Below are 14550 nucleotides of genomic sequence, written 5' to 3' on the forward strand. Positions count from 1 at the left end.
GGAGAAATCCTACAAAAACTTGGAATTTGCAGGCCTCCTAGAGCACCCAGGAGATTTCCTGTACTTCCCTGTCAAAGGGGGCAAGCCTGGACTTTGCAGGCACAGTTGCTGCGGCCATATCAAGGGCACCCGCTGCCCTCCCCTTGGCTCTGGGATCCTGGGCTCCGGGATTGCCTCTAAAAGACTCAAGTGGATGGAGGAGAACTTCAAAGTCGGCCAACTCTTTCTTTCATTTCCCACCCTGACCTTATACAGTATCTTTTGTTTATTAGTGTAAGGCCACACAGCAAAACAGATGGCTGGTTTCCAAATTCTTTAATGTGTTAAAGTGTCATTTGCATGCCACTGCCGTAATTTCAATATCTAAAAGCAGGGCCGGACCCGCTGGAATCCTGGAGATTCCAGTCTTCAAGGTGCTGGTTTTAATGTAGCTGAGAGAGAGGAGAACAATTAATTATGGCTAAACATCCAAAGCCTTCTCTAGGTCGTGGAATAAATCAGTTAACAAGCAATGCATTTAGGAAACATTAATATACCTTTCAACAAGGAAAACATTTGTATCTTTTTAGTTGCCCCAATCGATTAAATCAGAGGCACTTACCACATCCTATTTCTAGGTCTCTCTTTTTCCGTTTTGGTCCCTGAGGAGCATGGTTAGCTCCCTGAAAATGACAGCAATGGTGACTGAAACAACAAAAGATGGAAAACAGAAAATAGCATTTTATTGATAAATTTCAAAAGGACAAGAGCCTCAATTAGGGACTTGGGATAATTATACTACAAAATTCCAGTTTTCAAACACTTTCTCCTCACTTCCTTCACACTCATTCAAAGTACTCCTGAAATTCAGGGTGTCCCCAACTTAAGGGTGAGTTGAGATCTTGCTCTGAAGTCTGCTCTTGGCTTCACCTTTGAAAGTTTACTTTTGGAGGCTATTCAGATGCCATGGTGTTTTCCTCTGGGGCAATCAGATTCAAACCGATCAATATTTACTCAGTCTGAAAGGGTTGTTGAAAAGGCTGCTAACAACAAACTGCTTAGCTGCTCACCCCTGTTTAATCTCAGGTTCACTGAAAGTTCAAGAAGAGATGAATGCAGTGATGGGTCACTTTAGAATGAGTCCCAGCGCTTTATCTGAGCTCTCTGCTAAAGGCAACAATTATAGTTCCATCCCTCTTTGGGAAAGGGGCAACTTTCCTATTATTCTTTTGCTAAACAGTGTTTACTAGAAACTTAAAACACTTTCCTCTCCCTTCCTGGCTTTTTTTTTGGAGGTGGGGAGAGGAGCTTCCAGCTGCCCTTCCCCAGCCTCTCTCCTTCTCTAGCTTTCTGCCAATCCACTAGGTTTCATTTGACTTAAAATAAATTACATTGAATATTTTTAAAATGTTAAATTAGCCTGACAGAAGAGATCCGATTTATTTCAGATGCCAAGAGCTATGAAATGAGGCTCTTCGGGCTGTTAGAGCTTATCTTCCTTGCGAAAGTACAGGGCAAGATTGAATTGAAATCCACTTGCGTTTGAGTAATACCGACAATCAGAGCCCCAATATCCATCTGAGATGACTTTTTAGACAGGAGGTGAGAGGAGGAAGGGGTAATTCGCTCATGCAAAAGCAAGTACCTCAGGTAGAAAGTCAACTTTAAAATTTTATACTCTCCTAGTGCATAGACTATTGAGATGAGAAAGGAAGACCCAAGGAAGCCAGTTGGGAATGATGGGAGAAGATGCTGGCCACTGAAGCTAATTGCTACAGCTCTTCAGAGGTCAAAGTTCATGTAATCACTGCATAAATGCATACTAAATAGGGATTTATTAAGCTTTTCTGATGGCTGAGCACGTCTGTGGGGAAAAAAAAACAAAAAAACAATGGTCACTGCTGTTTGTGCTTCTTCCCGAAGAATAATCATTCTAGCAGTAGAAGCTCTTGGAGTCTGGGTCTTTAATTTACTGTTTTGAATGACAGGATACCCTTCTGTTTTTAAAATTTTGAAATCAATGCATGGACAACATCTTAATTTTGGATGGGATTGTAAAATAACTCTCTCACTCTTAGAAATGCTATGATTTTTTTCAATACACACAAGAATACAAGTTAGTTCGTCCTTATCAGAGAAGCTACTCATTAGATGACTAACTTTGGTGACCTTCTGCTCCAGATAAGCCTACTTTTGCCTGCATTTCTGATAGCACACAAAAGTTCTGTCTTAGGACTTCTTGTGCCTAGATGATCAAAACTGAAAGGGACCCATGTACCCAACCTCTCATTTTATGAATCAGAAAGATAAGGTGCCCAGAGGTAGACTGATTTGACTTAGTATTATTACCCTTACTTCCTAAATAAAAATCAGGGTAGTTTATATTCTGAGGCCAGTGTACTTCTTGATTCAAAATTCCTGATTTGATTTTGCCCCTTCCCATTTATTCTATGTGATTTGTTTCAGGCTAGATATAGTTCACAGTTTTCCACTTCTGGTTTACTAGCCATCCACTAAGTCCTTGATTTGGCAGCCATCAAGATTACTTGAATCTTTGAAATAACCTTCCAGTTGAATGTTTTGCCATCTTGCTTGAAGGTTAAAATATTGGGCTGCTTGCTGTTAAAGATAAACGTTCTTAAGATATAAAAATACAACAGGTAAAATTCAACACACATATTTTATTTGTTGTTGTTGTTTTTGAACCTAGACTAGGGAAGAATAAATGAAAGAGGAGTTGCCTGTGCCCAAGTTCAAGCTCCATTAAATTGTCAGTATCAGCTAGAAAGGGCTTAGAGAGCAGCTAAAAAGGGCTTAGAGATGCAAGGAACATTCCAGGAGGGGTCTTAATCCTAAATCTTTTTCTGTGTTTGTTTCTGTTTGGTTTATGACATAGCATAGCCTCCGGAACTGTTCTGGTCCATATTTTTCAGTTTTCTTCACGGCTCACTCATGTACCAAATACACATACAATTTAACAAAATTTCCTTGCAACACAACTTTCCACATTTTCCTTCCTTGGTGGGGTCCTACTGATCTCAGCAGAACCTGCTGCCCAAAGGGACACCTATGGCTGTCAGTGGAATCCCCAACGTTTTAGAGCCTTCAAACGCAGCTAAACTTCGATTGCAGAACAGCAAAGCAAATATCAATCAAGCAATTCTGGTAGAGCCTAGCCTATGAACCTCCCCCCACCCAATCTCAAACCCCAATTACGCCCTGTAAAATAGTCTGGAAAGACTGCATTTTGGGTTTATTGGAAACAAATGAAAAGACCGACGTTTCTTTTTCTCAATATTTCCATACACAACAAAAATACGTGTCTCCATTTTTTTTAAATAGCCCATTAAATTTTTTTCCTATCCAAAAATGTGGTGGAAAACGTCCAGTCACAGCCTAATCTATAGAAATCAGATTGCTTTTGCGTTTTCATTTCAGGCTTGGGCGTTCAGGGGAAAAATACGCGACGGCTTGCAACAGAAAAAAAAGCAAAAATTTATCGATTTTTTTTTTTTTCTTTTTAAGGTGGGATACTTTTTAGCCGCCCTGGACATTTAAGCCTGCTTCCTTTTGAAAGAAAAATCGCCGCAGAACCACAGCGAGAATGCAGAAAGCCACGATTTAAACGAGCAGGGACCCTCCTTCCTCCCCGCCAAATATCGGCGATACGGTTCCGGGAATCTGCGCATTCTGAGGAACAAATGAGGTCCTCTCCTCAGGACGCGCCGGGGCAGCTGCCGGAGGCTCGACTCCGGCGATCGCTCGCGGGGCAGCGCTGCGTCGTCCCGGGCGCCCACGGGAGCTCCTGCCGCGGGGAGAGGCCGCCGGGTCCTCGGCGCCCCGCAGCGCTGGAGCGGGGCCCCGCCACCAAGGAGAAGACGGCTTTTGCCTTCCTTAGCTTCCCGCCTCCTCTCTCCGAACTCTTCGGCAAACGCTGCCGCTCCCTTCCCGTCCCGCGCGGGCCCCACGCAGCGCGGGGCGGAAGCAGCATCCGGGCCCTTCGCGGGTGTGCGGGCGGCGCGGCCCGGCCGGCCTGGGGCCTGCGCGCTTCCCGGCCGCGGCTGGGGGCGGGCTGGCTGTGAAGCGAGCGTGGGTCGGGGCACCTTCCGGGGGGCTGCGAAGAGCCCCGCTTTGTCTCAGGGGGCCACTAGGCCTCCCGTTCCCTCGTTCTTTCCCCGCCAGCATCGCCTTGCTTCCAGGTGCTCCGGGACGCGGCCGGAGCTGAGAGGTGCGGCCTCAGATGCCTCAGGCGGCGGCCTGACGACTCCTGGTGGGGGGCTCCGGGCTTCCATTCCCAAGAGCCCTGGATGAGGGACAGAACATCTCTTCCCCAGGAGGAGAAACCCAGGTCGGAAGCCTAGTCCCCCTAGTTCATCTTTTAAGATGTGAAAGGGGGAGGGAGATTTTACATCCTGCTGGCTTCCTCCTCCCAGCTATTTCCAAAATATATTTAATTGAGTAACATACTCATCCTCCTTCTAGTTCAAGTTAGATGTTTTGAAGGGTCGAGGTGGGGATTGCAGGAGTGATGAGAAGTTTCTAAACACTGGATGTTCCTAGAGCGACTAGTGCTTCTCTAGTCAAGGGAACTCCTTGCTTCTCAAATGTCCTCTCCTCCTTTCAGTTGCAGAGTCAAACGGTGCCTTGCCGCCTCAAGTCTCACTTCTTTCTAGAAAGTTTCCCGCCCTGCTTCCCACTCTTTGAGCTGAGCCCCTCGTCAGAACACCTTTTACACAGAAAGCTTTGTTCCGCAGCACCTAACTGGGATTGTGAACTAGACTATCCATTTGTGTTGGTCTTGGCTCCCCAAATGGATCTTAAGCTTCCTGAGGGCAGGGCCCTCGACGACTTCCGGCAACCTGAAGAGCCGGTCCCTTTAGAAAGAGCTCTGGACAGGAATTCAGGACACCTGTGTTCAGTCTTTCCTCATTCACAGTATGGGTTCGGGCAGAACTCTTAACCTTTCTATACTTTCAGATCCTTAAGTTATAAAATAAGGTGATTGTTCTTATTGGCTTTTAAGTAATTCTCTAAAATTTGTGATTTTTCAGTATCCTGAAAATCTGGTATTTATTTAGGATTACTCTGAGCCAAACCCTATGTCAAATACTATACATACATTAACTCATTTAATTCTTACTCAGCCCCAAGAAAGAGATATTTTTATTATTTTGATTTTACAGCTAAGGAAATGGAGGGGTCCAAGATGTTAAGTAACCTGTCCACTGAACCCAAAGCCCAGACTCTTCTTATCCACTGAACTGTAGTGCTTCTCCACAGGGCCAACCACATACATCCTTTACAGAGAGTTATCAGGCTATCTTTGTTTGACCCGGGCACTATAGTGGGTAATTGCTCATTGGTAAAGAATTAGAGAGCTGGAGAAACTGATTTTAATATCAGACATGTATGCAAACTGTAGCTACACATTCTTGGGAAGATAAGCAAATGACAAATACTTGAATGAAAACAAAGCTAAAGAGAGAGATCAAATTTCACAATAAAGTCAATGAGAAGACTAATTTAACAATAAGAGACTTTTTTTCATATCTGACACCAACTGATTAAGAGAACAATTTGCAGGGAGAAGAAAGGTACCTTTTATATTCACAAGTTATGTCTGTGACATGCCTAACATGTGGACGAAAATGGAAATATTCAATATGAAATACAGATGTTTTGTCTCTATGAAAGCTTGCATCCACAGGATTGGAAGCATTTGAATACACGATATTCCATCTCTCAGTTTTCATTTGGTCATTTTATATACTGCAAATCCAGTCACAATTCACATTTGAGGAAAAAGAGAAAAATTTACCTTCACTCAGAGTTTACAACTTAGCACCTCCTGGGGCACCCGGCTGGCTCAGAGGAGCATGGGACTCTTGATCTGGCGGTGGTGAGTTCAAGCCCCACGTTGGGTGTAGAGATTATTTAAGTAAATAAAACTTAAAAACAACAACTTAGCATTTCTTGACTGAGAATAATCAGAGGAATCAGGTTCAACAACTTGAAGGAATATATTATGAGGCCTAAAGAGAGCCAGTTTTTAAAAGCCAATTATTCCTAGTACTCTTATTACAGGAAGTGAGATTGAGTTGTATGGAGAAGAACATACTTTTCTCCTTCCTACTTTACTAACTTTCATAAGTGAACAAGGACTTGCCATTATTACAAACATTATAATGTTACTAATATTATTTAGTTATAGAATCACAGATCATCTAATCTGGTCTTTCTATTATAGGTGAAGAAACTGAGGCCCAGAGAGGTGCTAGCAGCAATAGTGGTAAGAAAAAATATTTGCTTATATCTTTAATATGCACTTAAGTGGATATTAAAAATGGCAGGCAAAATTAATCTCAGGATAGATATATTAATAACATCAATAATTAATTACTATATTAAGTATAGTAATTACAGTAATTAATTACACTAATAATTAAATACTGAGGATCTAAATGTTACTAAGAATAGGCAGATTTGAATAACTAGATATATGGCCAGAGGGTTTCTTCTTTCCTACTTACCTACATGAATCCTGCAGAAAGAGTGGTTGTGCACATCCCTCTTATCCCATGGTTAAAGAGAAACGGGATGATCCATTTTATTTCTTCCATTTCAGAAATTATTTGTATGGCTTGACAGATGAGGCAGAGACAAAATCAAGAAGAAAACCAAGCTTCTTAGTTGTCCTGACCAAGCCACTCAGATAGCATGTTAGCTCCCTGGTTCCTGCCTGATTCAGGCACCTTGGAACTTGAGGGCATCCTGGCTACACTGATATGTTCCCTATGGACCCTAAGGACTTAATTTGCAATTCATTATGTATATAAAAAATAATACCTCTACTAGAGAGATCCAGACTTTACCAAGTTGTGACAACTTATTTTTTATGTTAACATTTATTGATAGCTTTCTTTGTGCCAGATGTTGAGCTAGGAGTCTTAGTGAATGATCTCAGTTTTTCTTCACGGTAGCCTTATGATGTGGGTTTTATTATCCCTATTTACAGATGGAGAAACTGAGGCTTAGGGAAGTTCTATAAGTTTCTCACCATTACATAATGAGTGGTTAATAAAGTTAAATTTGCAGCCTCTTACAGTTAATCCTCATGTGTTGGAACTTCATATCTTAAGAATGTGAGATAAAATTTTTTCCATTTCAAGCTAAAAAATAAAATGGGAGAGTGATGTAATTCAGACTAACCTTAAATTTAACTTCAGCTTTAAAATGTTTGTATTTTAGGTGTTAGGGAATTTCTCACTGTGAGTCAGAGAAGGCCACATCATTGCTTTCTTGGAAGAGCCATCTGTTTTAGCACAGCCCTAGTGAAGGTGCTAGAGACGGCAGTATCGGGTCTAGTGCTTCGGCAGTGTAGTTGGCACCATCAGGGTTCGGGGCAGAGGCAGCTGTCTCGCCTAAGCTTTCCATTGCTCTCGCCTGACTTTCAGTCTTCCTAGCAATTTTCTGAGCTACCTGTATGTTCCTGTTCCAGTTAAATCACCAATAGTCAGTTTCTGTTGCTTACAACTAAGAATCCTGATTCATGTACCATGTGGTATACCAAATGACGGTGCTTTGAAATCTCTTTTCTTAAAAGACTTTATTTCTAAGTAGTCTCCGCTTCCAGTGTGGGGCTCGAACCCACAGCGCTGAGATCAGGAGTCACATACTCTACCAACTGAGGCAGCCAGGTGCCCCAAGGTGCTTTGAAATTTTTTAAGGCCAGTGGGCTGTGGCAGGGAATTGTAGGAGGGAAGCTGGACTCTCTAATGTGGAAAGTATCTATATATATATAAGATGGGCCAGATAGCAGCTTCTTCAAATTCTATTTTCTCTTCTTCCCCAACTCTGGGCTCTTTTTTTTTTTAAGTTTTACTTATTTAAGTAATCTCTACACCCAATGTGGGGCTCGAACTCCTGACCCCAAGATCAGAAGTCACATACTCCTCTGACTAAGCCAGCCAGGCACCCCTGGGCTCTTTTAATGCACATCCTTTTTGCTTTGTTAAACCCAAACAAATATATTGGGGTGCCTGGCTGGCTTAGTCAGAGTCGGTTAAGTGCCCAACTCTTGATTTTGGCTCAGGTCATGATCTCAGGGTTGTGAGATCAGGGGCCCCACATCTGGCTCCTGACTCAGTGCTCCACAGGGGGTCTGCTTGAGAGTCTCTGCCCCTCCCCCCTTAAAATAAATAAATAAATCTTTAAAAAATAAAAACCCTGAACAAATGTATTTAAAAAGCCGAAGATGGCCCTGTGCCCAATAAGAAAATGCAAATTATCTAATTGAGTTGTAGAACACAGCTTATTTTCTGTTTTATTTCACAGCTTTCCTATCTTATCATCTTGAGTAGTTATTCTTCTGAAGCTGACGCTTTATGTACAACAGGGGCTGACACTTGTTGATAACTTACATAGTGCAAGGCACTATGCTAAGCACTCTGGTGGATTAGCTGCTTTCAATCCTCTACACTATGAGGTGTAGGTAGGTACTATTAGAAGAGGAAACTAAGAGGAGAGGTCACTCAGAAAATGGCAAGGCTCACTCTTAAACCTAGCAGTCTGGCTTCTGAGCACTCATTCTTCAAAACATTGTATATACTCTTCCCCCAAAGTCATTTGACTGATCCAACTTTGCTTTTTCTTACCTTTCCTCTTTCTCATTCTCTCTCTCCCTAGTTTTTTCTTTCTTAACTGAGGATGACTTGAAAGCATCCAGTCCAGTCCTTAATTGAGCTCTGTAACTGTGTGAGGGGACTGATTCCATATCTATCAGCTGCAGATGCCCTTGAGAGGCACCTATAGGTTTACTCTTCTGGCCCTACGAATTCCTTCTGGCTTCACCTTTTCCTGACCTCCACTATCCCTCTTCCCCCTCCCCTCCACATGGAACTTCTGTCTCATGACTTTGCTCCTTCGTTAGTTAAGACATTTATTCAGGGATGATGTAAAATTTTAGAGAGAGAAGGTACCACCCCTTTTCAAGGAGTTTATAAAGTATTATGAAGCATATAACCTATTACCTAATTTTTGTTATATTACATTATGTATTAATATTTTTATTATAATTTAGTTAGGCATTTAAGCTTTTAGGATTTTATTATGAAAGTCCTATAGAATGGGGGCACCTGGATGGCTCAGTTGGAAGAGCATGGGACTCTGGATCTCAGGGTCGTGAGTTTGAGCCCCACATTGGGTGTAGAGATTACTTAAAATAAATAATTTTTTTAAAAAGTCCTACAGAACAATTGAAGGTGACACTTCTTTCCCTCCAAAATGTGTAACTTGAGAGAATAAGTCTTTAGTTCTGGTTGGGGCAGTGATGAATGTATGATTTGGGTCGAATGCTAAGGTTTTATGATGACATTTGCTGGAGAAGACAAGGTGTCTGGTAAATCTTAACATAAACTATGTGCCCCCAGTTTGACTGTGAAAGGCAAGGGAATGGAAAGAGAAGAGAATAAGAATTATAGGAACTTGGGGCTTTTCAAGTATTTGTGAGTCAAAAAGGCTGAAAAAGGAGGATAAGATAGAGGGAAATGACCCTGGGGAGATCGTATGCTCAGGACAAAAGGAATCTAATTTTGGGTAAATTCTGCAGATGGAGTCTAAGGATGCTACCAAGTCAGACAGAGTTCTTATGGTTTCAAGGTGATCAGTTTTTCTAGATCCAGTGTTGGAATATGTGAGAGGTGAAGAAATTAAAAAAACAATACAAAACAGACAGACAAACAAAAAACCCCAACTATGCTTTAGTTTTAGAAAGGAAAACAGAGTTAGGAACTGCTGTAAAAGCAAAGATAACTTACCCATAATTTAATATGTCTGTGCAATTATACATGTACATGCATATATATCTCTTTAGGAAGAGCCTTTCCTTCTGATGCCACACTGCTCAGCTTGTTCACCTGCCTTCTTGAAATCCCTCCAAAGAACCATACTCTTTCTTCCCCAGGGAGTTTGAGACCTGGGATGAATCCCCCCTCTCCATTTTTTCCTAAGACCTTGAGGCCTTAGCTAAATGATGCTTCCTCAGAGAGGCCTTAACTTCCTACCCTCTTTGTTTCCTTTACACATGTACCACAGTTTGCAAATGTAGTTTTATATTTTTTGTCTCTCCTTCTCAACCTATATCTTGAGAGCTTTTCTGTCTATTCAATACTCCGCCCCTCCATACAGTTCCTGTTAGTAACTGCTAAATAGGCATTGAATCAATGTTTATATTAATGAGGGTCTGGCTAGGCTGGTATAACAAAGAAATCTAAAAATACAGTGGCTTACGGGCACCTATTTGGCTCAGTCACTTAAGCATCCAACTCTTGATTTTGGTTCAGGTCATGATCTCAGAGTTGTGAGATCCACCTGGGACTCCACGTTGGGCACGGAACCTGCTTAAGATTCTCTCTCCCTCTCCCACCCGCCCCTGCTCACTCTCTCTCTCTCTAAAAAAAATAATAAAATATATACAATAACTTAAATATGGCTGAAGGTTAAATCTCTTGTATGTAAAATTTCAGAGGAAGGTGAGAGCCCAGACTGGTGGGGTGCCTTAGCACCACAAGGTCATTCCCAATCTGAGTTTCTTCTACTGCGCTGCTCTAGTATTCCTTAGGTCTTGTCTGCATGGTCAAATCTGGGCCACCTCCACATTCTCATTCTGTTTGTAGGAAGAGTATAGAATGAAAGTGGAGGGCAAGCAATTTCCTATAAAGCAAGTGACTTGTAAGTAGCACACCTCACTTCCATTCACATTCGTTGTGATAAACTTAGTCAGATGGACACACCTACTTGTAAATAATACCAGCAAATGCAGTCTCTGGGCGGGTAGCCATGAGCTGTCTAAAACGGAAGAAGGAGAGAATGAGAATTGGGGATTAACTAACCATCTGCCCTATTGTTGGGTCAATGCTTGTTGAAAGAATGAATATTCATTCTTATATTATCAGAGGTTGGAAAAATATAGGGGTTTGAGGGCTCTGTTTTAGAACTTCAAAAAATAGGGATGTGATAAAAAAATATTAGACACTGACTAAGATAGCATCAAATATGCTCAATGACACAACCTGTTCATCTGCAAATTTGGGGGCAAGGAAGGGTTAAGGATCAAGAAATTGAGCAAAGCATGTGCAGGGCAGCTCTGGGTATTGTGAGTACATACCTGGCTTTGTTAGAATTTGGATATAAAATCTCTGCCTTCAGCAAGCTTCCAGAAACAAGCCCTTAGCTAATAAGTCTAGCTTCCCTCCAATCCTCCCCTGGCAGGGAAGAAGCTATTTTGAGGCAAAGACATTACTTGACTACTTACCGTTTCTCTTTGTTATCCTAAATTTGACACTAACAAAGGCTTTAAAATTTTAGGCCAAAAACAGCGAAACCAAATAGTAACTATTTTAAAGGATGTGGATAAAATTTATTTTCCACTGGTATATCCTGTTACAAAAATACCATTTTAATGAGTGTAGGCTGAGTATGGAATTGTATGACAATGCTTTGCACCTGCCCTCCCCTCTGAGGAGCTGAGGGCATCTTGGCAAGGCTTATCATCAGCTGGCCTGACCACATCAGGGCAGATGAGAGCTGGTGGCCCAGCTGCTGCCACAGCCCGAGTCGTCGTCATGTCTGTGGTTGCAGGAAACACTGGGCTTGGCATTAGTCCCTCCTTCCTTAAATTCCCTCAGCACAAAAAAGCTAACCATTCCCCTCCCATCTCCCCTATATTTGGCCAAAAGATGAGGAAACCCATTTTGCCCCTCTCTCTGCCCTTTGCCCTGTCAAACTCCGTGAGCTGAGCTCATGGGTCTGTCCTCTGTGAAACCTGCTACAAGGAAAGTGAATTCCTGCTCTGCTGTCCTCCCTTAGCATTTTCTACTTGTCAGAGCACTTAGCACTTTTGGAGCTGAAATTCTTCTGGTGGTGCCTCTTCTTTGTAAATTTCTCCAGGATAGACACCATATCTTAATCATTGATTCTCTCTGCCTTGTATGATACCTGGCACATGGTAGGCAGTTGATAAATGTTTGTTGAATGCATGAGTGAGTGAGTGAGTGAGGGGACAATTCTTTGGGTTCTTTTAGCTTCTCAGCTGTTCTAATATGCTCATGATTCCCAAGGCTTAGGAACATAAAGTGTGATTCCAAGTACTTCCAAAATGTTGTGGGTTTTTTGTTTTTTGTTTTACTTGCTTACTGATGTTAAATCGAAGTTCAAAATTCTTTAATGGAGAATTGATCTTTCATTATGGAATGAGGTGTAAAATGGTTTAAATGTAAATGTTGTTTGAATTATCATACTGACTAAAGCTCAATGAAACTAAAGGGTAACCCAGCAGTCAATCAGAAAGTGTAAATAACTGATACTTAGAGTCTTTTTTGTTTTGACAGGGGGGTGGAGGTCAGAAAAAAGTTGGCGCTTGGGTCTTAGTGGGGGTGGAAGAGGATGGGAGGTCAAAGGGTCATGTAGGTAGGAACAGAATAGAAAGGGGAACTAGGGGCCATTGATTTAGCACTTCCTCGATGTCTCCATTTTAGGGAGAAGTATGGTACAATGTGCTCATGTTTGCAGTTTTGTGAGAACGGTGTTGGGAACTTTATGGCGCACAAACACTGCTGTATAGGATTTGTTATGATTTGGTGTTTATGCATGTGTGCACTTAAAAAAAGTTGACTTTGTTGCAGAGGATCTACATTTTCAGAAGAGTTAATTAAGGATTATATAACCCAGACTGTACCCTAAAATATCTCTGCTGGTAGTAGAATAGTTTGGGTACATTGCATGACTGACTAGTTGATATTGGAGATGGGCCTGGACAGGAAAGGTTAGAAGTTGTGCCAAGATTTGATTTTGAGTTGGAGCCTGGAACAGGGCGGACTGCCCTAATCTATGTTTCATGTTATCAGAGGATCTCTGATACCTCAGATTTTACAGATAGAGCTGCTTAAATAGCTCAAGGCACTTTTCAAACTTCTAGTTAGTTCTCTCAGTACCTTTGGAAGCAGAGAGCAAATATGTGCAAACAGAGGTCCAGCGCTACACAATTGGTTTAAAATTTGCTGTTGATGCAATGCCAAATTATCAGTTTGACTTTTTTTAAAAAAATCTTCCTTGAACTGGAATTGAGCTAGAGTACTAGAGTATTAGTTTGTGAATCAGATGCCCTAGGTTTGTTTCTGGCTCCACTTTGAGTAGCTATGTAATGTATCACAGATCACTTCTCCTCTCTGGGTGGAGATGAGACTCTATATACCTTAGGGTTCATTCCAGACCTAAGGCATTCTGTGTTAGTACTCCATTGCAAAAAATTAGAGCATTTGGCATAGCAAACCAGTAGCACAGTTTGGACTGGAACACATGTCTTAAAACCCATTTAACCTCTACTTTTGTTTTACTTTTTAAACTTTTTAAATTGAAATATAGCATACACATGGTAAGTACATAAAGTGCATTAACCTTAAGTAAACAGATTGCTGAGTATTTTTTTTTTTTAAAGATTTTATTTATTTATTTGAGAGAGAGAATGAGATAGAGACAGAGAGAGCATGAGACGGGGGAGCGTCAGAGGGGGAAGCAGACTTCCTGCTGAGCAGGGAGCCCGATGCGGGACTCGATCCCGGGACTCCAGGATCATGACCTGAGCTGAAGGCAGTCACTTAACCAACTGAGCCACCCAGGCGCCCACTGAGTATTTTTAAAGTAGGTATCAAGTTGTAATTTAGCTATCACAGGATTCAGCCTTTTTAAATACATAGTTCAACGAGTTTTGGTAACTGTATATTATCATGTAACACCACCAAAATCGAGCTATAGATGATTTCTATCATGCCAAAAAATTCTGTTGTGGCCCTTTATAGTCAATCCCCTCCTACCCCAAGCTCCTGGCAACCACTGATCTGTTTTCTATCCCTATAGTTTTGCCTTTTCCAAAGTGTCATGTAAATGAAATTGTACCATATGTAGACTTTTAAGTCTGACTTTTTTCCCATAATCTTTTAAAGATTCATCACATACCCATATAATTGCTACCTAGATCAAGATATAGTGCTTTTCTGGCACCCAAAATGTTCTCTCATGTCCTTTTCCAGTCAATAAACTCCTCCCACTCTTCAGACCTCTACCATTGTATTAGTCTTATCTATTTTGTGTTTCAGATAAATAGAATCATACAGTAGGTACTATATGGCTTTTTCCTCTTCATGTAATATCTGTAAGATTCCTTCATGTAATAGCTAGTAATAATAGTTTGTTCTTTTAAAAAAATCATTGTGTGGCATTCCATTGTATGAATATACACATTTCATTTATCCATTCTACTGATAGAATTTGGGTTGTTTCTAATATTTGACTATTTTGAGTGAAGCTGTCATGAACATTCTTTTTTTTTTAAAGATTTTATTTATTTATTTGAGACAGAGAGAATGAGAGACAGAGAGCATGAGAGGGAGGAGGGTCAGAGGGAGAAGCAGACTCCCCGCCGAGCAGGGAGCCCGATGCGGGACTCGATCCCGGGACTCCAGGATCATGACCTGAGCCGAAGGCAGTCGCTTAACCAACTGAGCCACCCAGGCGCCC

At 41.6% G+C, this 14550-nt stretch overlaps 1 long non-coding RNA gene across 1 annotated transcript in view; it reads left to right on the plus strand.

Annotated features, from left to right (window-relative positions):
- The first annotated feature begins 4060 nt into the window (after window positions 1-4060).
- The window catches only part of LOC145716407 (uncharacterized), a 36236-nt gene continuing 25746 nt past the window's right edge, over window positions 4061-14550 (plus strand). Inside the window, exons 1-2 of the long non-coding RNA XR_014139041.1 lie at window positions 4061-4327; window positions 6227-6268. This is a non-coding gene — a long non-coding RNA (uncharacterized LOC145716407). The remainder of the gene's footprint in view (window positions 4328-6226; window positions 6269-14550) is intronic.

Source organism: Leptonychotes weddellii, chromosome 12 (assembly GCF_054177405.1).
Source record: "Leptonychotes weddellii isolate Sample4059 chromosome 12, ASM5417740v2, whole genome shotgun sequence".
Taxonomy (NCBI): Eukaryota; Metazoa; Chordata; class Mammalia; order Carnivora; family Phocidae; genus Leptonychotes; species Leptonychotes weddellii.